Below are 6,681 nucleotides of genomic sequence, written 5' to 3'. Positions count from 1 at the left end.
TTACTCAAAAATAAGCCAGTTTCGAAAATAAGCCGGTCATGACAATGCCATTTAGGAAAGATGTTAAACGTTTGACGATTTCCTCGTCTTAAAAATTTGACGAGTGAAAACTTTGACGATATTTATTTACTGTGCAAAATAAAAAGTTATCTTTGTTCAATTCATTTAACCTTTACCAATTTCTGCATACGACATAGTACGAACGAGTACGAGTAACGACGTCATAGTATGAACTAAGTCTGTAGCTACTAATGAACGTATGTAAAATTACTAATAAAGGGTTTTTTATAAAGTTATTTTTTTACCAGTAATCATGTTACGCTGGCTAAAAAAACTTGCGGAACCAGCGAAAATGATGAACTTACCAGAGGGACCCTAAATAGCGGTAGGGTCCCTCTGGTAACCACATATCATCCCGTCCTTAAGAACCTAAGCGGTATCCTTCAAAAGAACCTACCAATTCTCCATTCAAACAAACGAATGGCAGAGGTCTTTAAGGAACCCCCATTGGCTGCATACAGACGCCCTAGGAACCTAAAGGACATGGTAGTAAGAACCAGACTGGACAACCCATTACCTAACGGGGGCTTTAAAACTTGCTCTGACAGAAGATGTCTTCTTTGTAAGCACAGCACTGACACAGACAGTTTTAACAGCCCTCCCATTTGTGACCCTCAAGGTTGAAATGTTCCCCAACGGGTTCATTGAGTTTTTTGGTCCTAATGGTCGAACGGTGGTTATTGACTCTCCTGCGGAGATCTCCTATTTCACCAATATACTGTTTGGAGCAAACTTTGCAACTGATGAGATAAATGCAGTTGTCAGTATGACAGGACAAATTTCCTAGTATTTTGTAGCTGCGGCCTGTAACTGGGCTGTTAAAACTGTCTGTGTAGAATTGGTAGGTTCTTTTGAAGGATACCGCTTAGGTTCTTAAGGACGGGATGGTATGTGGTTACCAGAGGGACCCTACCGCTATTGTCTTTCTCCTTGTAGCGTAATAGGTTTTGCCTGTCATGTCCCGCCATCTCATCAATAGTTGTTTGTACGTTGCGGGCATTGTGGCCTCTTTTGCATAGGTGGGACTTAAGAAGACCACTTTGCTCCTGATATAAGGCAGGGGACGAACAGATACGTCGAATTCTGGTGGCTAGACCCTTAGGCACTCCCTTAAAAGTGTGTGGGGGATGACAGCTAGTGGGCATAAGATATAGGTGGGAATCTGTGGGTTTGGTGTGGAGACTGAATTCGATTTCACCATCAATCAGGGTAGATGTGGTTTCTAGAAATACGTTTTTCCGAATTAGATACGTCTACTGTAAATTTGATCGACTGATGAAAGGTGTTGGCAAACGTAATGAATGCCTCGAGGCTCTCGTGACATTCCACCCACTTCATATCTGTATCGTCTATGAAACGCAACCAGCTATGGGGCCTAAATGGTGCTTGAAGTAACAAGTTGCGTTCCAGTCTGCCCATGAAGACATTGGCATAAGACGGTGCCATTTTCGTACCCATAGCAGTGCGATTAACCTACAGGTAATGTTCTCCATTAAACATGAAGTTGTTGAACTTGAGAACGTGTTCAAGGAGCTTGGCAATGGACTCGGTAGAAGGAATTTGTATGGACCTACTATCCCAGACTTCTCTACAGGCTTCGATACCCTCATCGTGCGGAATATTGGTGTACAAAGATGTGACGTCCATAGTCACGAGGAGGGTATGACCTGGGAGGCCAGTAGATGGCGTCTTGTTAATGTTGTCCGTGGTGTCCTTGAGATAGGATGGCAAATTCTCTACGTGCGGACGGAGATGTAAATCAATGAATTCAGAAATTTTCTCCGTAGGGTGTCCAATTGCGCTGACTATGGGGCGACCTGGCATGCCTTCTTTGTGTATTTTAGGAAGCAGATAGAATTGTCCTGGTCTACAGTCAATAGGATTTAAGGTCTCATAGACGTTGATACCAATCTCATTTTTCTCAAACATATCGTCAAGAGTTTTGGTAATGGCGGTGGAGAATTCTTTAGTAGGGCCAGAGTCCAGTTTCTTATAGAAACGTTCGTCTGAGAGTTGTCTTTGGGCCTCCGTCATGTAAGTCTCTTTATCCAGTACGACAACTGTAGAGCCTTTGTCTGCTTTCTTGATTACAATGTCATCCCGATTTTTTAATGATTTTTCACTGTATCACAGAATGGTAAAACATAAAGTATTTACAGAGTACATAGGCAGTGTCACTTTTATACTTGTCTATTTTTTTCTATTTTTGCTTCATCCACAAGAATACAACTAGGACAATATGTATTAATGAATGGAAACTAGGCTTTAACTACATGTTTTATTCTTTAAGAATATTATTTCTAATAAGAAGACTTATGAGTATTGTTTTAAAATGTATACGAAGTTAATCTTTATTTCAAAAGAGGGGCATAGTACAAAGAAATATTTGAATGAAACATATGGAGATAACGAACAGTATTCAAGAAAAAATGTCCATTTCACAATATAAAATGCGAGCAGAGCAAACAAGGACCTCCAAAACATCAGAGGTGGGATCAGGTGCCATGCAGGAATGAACATTCCCTGTCTACAAGTTACACCCGCCGTGTGCTCCTTGTCATGATCGGGAAATTACGGAAAAAATCCGTCGTCAATTCAGTGTTTAAATAATGGACTAACAATTTGTATGAAAAACGTCAGTCAGCATATGACTCAATGATAAATTGTATTTGCTGACAAGGTCATACAACTTACGAAGCATTTTCTGAAACCCACTATGTATCTTTGTTTGTAGGGATTTTTATGAAGTTTCGGAATCCAATATAGATACGGTAGTTTAAATTCATTTTGGTTCTTTTTTGTTTTAAAAATATTCAAAACTGATATTCTGTAAAAGTAAAACATTTGTATATGTATTCTTTTTAGCGCCTTTGGCGGAGAGAAACTTCCGCTATTTCAAGTACACCTCTTAATTTCTCGCACAGATATACATCGAAAAGAACTTTGAGAAATGCACTAAATCAAATCTGCGCTAATTTGTTAAAAATTAAATTTCCGCCAAATATCATGAACGCTAAATGTAATACATTATAGTATGATTTTGAAGAATTTCTTCCTTAGAAAGGGAACTATGAGTAAAAGTTGGATAACCCCTTGTAGATTCTTCTAAAATACAATCTATAATCTGGAATCTCCAAGGCTTTGTGTTTCATATATTTTTGCATTATTGTACATGTATTATACATAGATTTTTGTGAGATCGATCAATGGTCGTCACACTAATTATACTTATTAACATCGGAAACACATATATTGCAAGAACATGCTTTACGTACAAACAATCCCTAAAACGAACCAAATAATATGAACAGACAAGTTGACGAACCAAGAATATCAATAGTCTCGTTTAAAGTCATCCGTTCTATGGTCGATACAATGACCTTGTCAGCAAGAACAATGTTTCACTGAGTTTAATAGTGATCTTTTTTTTCAGATTAATTGTTAGACCATTTTTTACATTAGATTTTTCATTTTTATCGATCATTACAAAGAGTACTACCGGTATGTATACATGTATTGAAAAGTAATGACTTTTGAATTCGGTCTTTTCGCGACTTCACGGATAAAGACAAAACTTAAAGTCCTAGATAAACAAAAATGATTTTTTCTTCTTCTTATTTTCTCAACAAATAAAAGGTTTAAATTGACTTTTCGATAAACGCGATGATTTTAATTTTCATTATTGTCATCTTTCCTTATTTGTGTAGCAAATTTCTGTATATGGCGTTAATTGGTTATACACGTCTGACGAGTACGCTATACGCACGACCTTTTTCTATAACGAAGCAATCTATTGACATATACATTGATGGAACAGAGATACAATGAAGTTCATTTAAAGTTATCGGCTCAACTAGGGTATTTGAATGAGTAGAGCGGGTAAATATTTTCAAGCGCCAAAGGGCTGAAGACTTTATGTGAATTGCAAAAGAACTTGAGGAAGTTTGCAGAAATGTATATAGTATATTAACTTTTATTTAAATTTGTAATATTTAGACAGGTGGACAATTTTACAGGTTAACAGAGAGAAAGGTTGACAGGGCGACAGAATGGCAGGATGACAAGTCGACGAGTTGACAGAATGTTCGGTTGACGGGTCAACAGATTGACAGGTTGACAGTTTATTGTCTTGTCATTTCGACATGTCATCAAGAGGACAGATTAACAGTTTAAAGGTTGACATTGTTAGCTTGACAGATTTACATGAATTCAGGTAGACAGTACACGGGTTGAAGGTAAACAGGTAGAAAAGATCGACGGATTGAAGGTAGACAGGTAGAAAAGTCTACAGATAGACAGGTAGAAAGTCGACGAGTTGACAATTTGAGGGATAATTATCTTCCGTGGGTTCGTGCTATAACTTTAATCTGTTGGGTTGGTTTCAGAACAAATACCTAATTTCGATAGGTTCGAAGACTAGTCGCAATCTTTCACTTGGTTCGAGGACTAATCCTCATGTTTCATATGAGGTTAAAGAGCAATCCTAATCTCTCATGAGTGTCCGAGTCCTAATTCTTATCCCTCGCGTAAGTTCGATCAATTGAGTTGTTTTACAAAACGTACCCAAATGCCTTGTGTTTGTTCGTGCAACACAAAGTTTTTATACGAGAGGATTAAGAGTTTAACTTTAAATCAGTTTTATTTATTTTTTTATATTTAACGTTTAAAGTTTGTTTTGTCACATCACATAATTAAGTTTATAATAACACTTTTTTGTGGAGGATTCATTTATATTAGGCAGTAAAGCACAATATTTACATTTCTAAATAATTTTCCTTAAGATTCTTTGCAAACAAGGAAACTGTTCATTTTCTCATGAACTACTATGATTGAGCATGAATATCTCCATTGTTACGTCATAATCCGCACTTGACGTCAAAACTATAGTGCAAACTGTTTTGCTTAATTTTGTCGCCACTCATCAGAAAAATCATGTAAATATAAGAAATGAATTTATTTTTTAAAGGTTCATGAGATTTATGAACTACAACGCTTCACGTCGCTATATTTATCCTAAAGCGCTAACGCAATTCATGAAATATGCCGGCGTGGAGCGTCGTTGTTCATTACCTCATGAATCTTCAAAAATTAAATTCATTTCTTCAATATATGTTATAAAGCTCAATTTTATTTTAAATATTGGATAATTATCTGCTTAAAAAAGAATACATATGTCTACATCAGGGAGAGAAATTGTTGATTATAGTGAACGAGACCTGTCGATCGATGTGATGCGGGAAAAAAGGACTACTGAGTGGCAGTCAAATTCGACCTATCAAACTTTTGTTTTGAGACTTTATGTTTTAAGCTAAAACGCACATATTTTTGTTTATAAAGGGAAACATTTCTTTCCCCATTTGAAAGATGTTAACTGCATTTGGTTTTACGGATCTGCTTTTCCGCATACCTTTGTTAAAATAAGCTACTATTGTGTATTTCGATTAACTGATCCTAATAAGAAGTGTAATTCGTCGATAAGGGATGCTTACTCCTCCATTCATTAAAAATATTGAGATTACGAACAGTATTCAAACTCAAAAATCCATTCAACAATACAAAATAGGAACAGAGCAAACAGGGACCTCTAAAACATTAGAAGTGGGATCAAGTGTCTTGGAGGAGCAAGCATCCCTTGGCGTCCGGTCACACCCGCCGTGTGCTCCTTATCATAACTGGGAAATAACGGGAAAATTCGTCGACAATTTAATGTATGAATAAACGCCTAATAATAAGTATTAAAAAAAGAATCGTATTTAATGATAAATTTTATTTACTGACAAGGTCATGGTTTCGACCATAGAACTTGTGAAATGATGACTTTAAACGAGATTGCTGGTACTCTTGTTTCATTAACTTGTTTGTCAATTACTTACTTCGTCTTAAAAATTGTTCATACGTAGAGGATGCTCTTCCGTATCGAACCAAATGAGAGATCTAAACCCCGTATAGAGGTGATGAAGGTATATTGCTGCATAAGTAAGGAAAGTAATCTTGTTTGTTAAAAAAGCTTGGTTGTTAGATTACCATTTACGTCCTATTCAAGTCAAATAGCTTACACATCTGTTTTTATATTTGGATATAATTAAAAACAGACGTTAACGGTAACCTAACAACCAGCTCTATGATCTGAAAAATATACCTGTAGTGTAATTATTTGTAAATATTTGACACTGAATTATCAGTCTCAAATACATTAATCCATACTTCTTTGTCAGAGTTTCAATATCTTTTAAATTGGCAATGAATATTGTTTATTACTTTTTTGCTGTGAAAAACTGTTTTATTTATCAAAAAAATATTTTTATATCACAGTGAGAAAGAATATCCAAAGGAGACTTCGTGTGACAGAATATTAAATGTAGAAGTGCGGCAAAAAACCGAAAAAAAATCTTTTCTTGTCATCAAGAATGTTGTAAGAAATATTCCCTGACCTGTTATATGATATAGTAAATAAACAATATAGATGGAGACTGTCAAAGTCTTCCAAAATATGTCATTGAAATTCATGTTTGCATTTTTAAAATTTCTCATTTCTTAAGGATAAAATCTCAATGGTTCATTTAAGAGATAGGCAAACAAAAAATCAAAGAAAATTTTGATAATGAAAAACAATATTTAGAA

Source organism: Saccostrea cucullata, unplaced genomic scaffold (genome assembly GCF_032062105.1).
Source record: "Saccostrea cucullata isolate Sc308-1 unplaced genomic scaffold, CSIRO_AGI_Scuc_v1 ctg425, whole genome shotgun sequence".
NCBI lineage: Eukaryota > Metazoa > Mollusca > Bivalvia > Ostreida > Ostreidae > Saccostrea > Saccostrea cuccullata.
Note: the sequence above shows the minus strand (reverse complement) of the source record.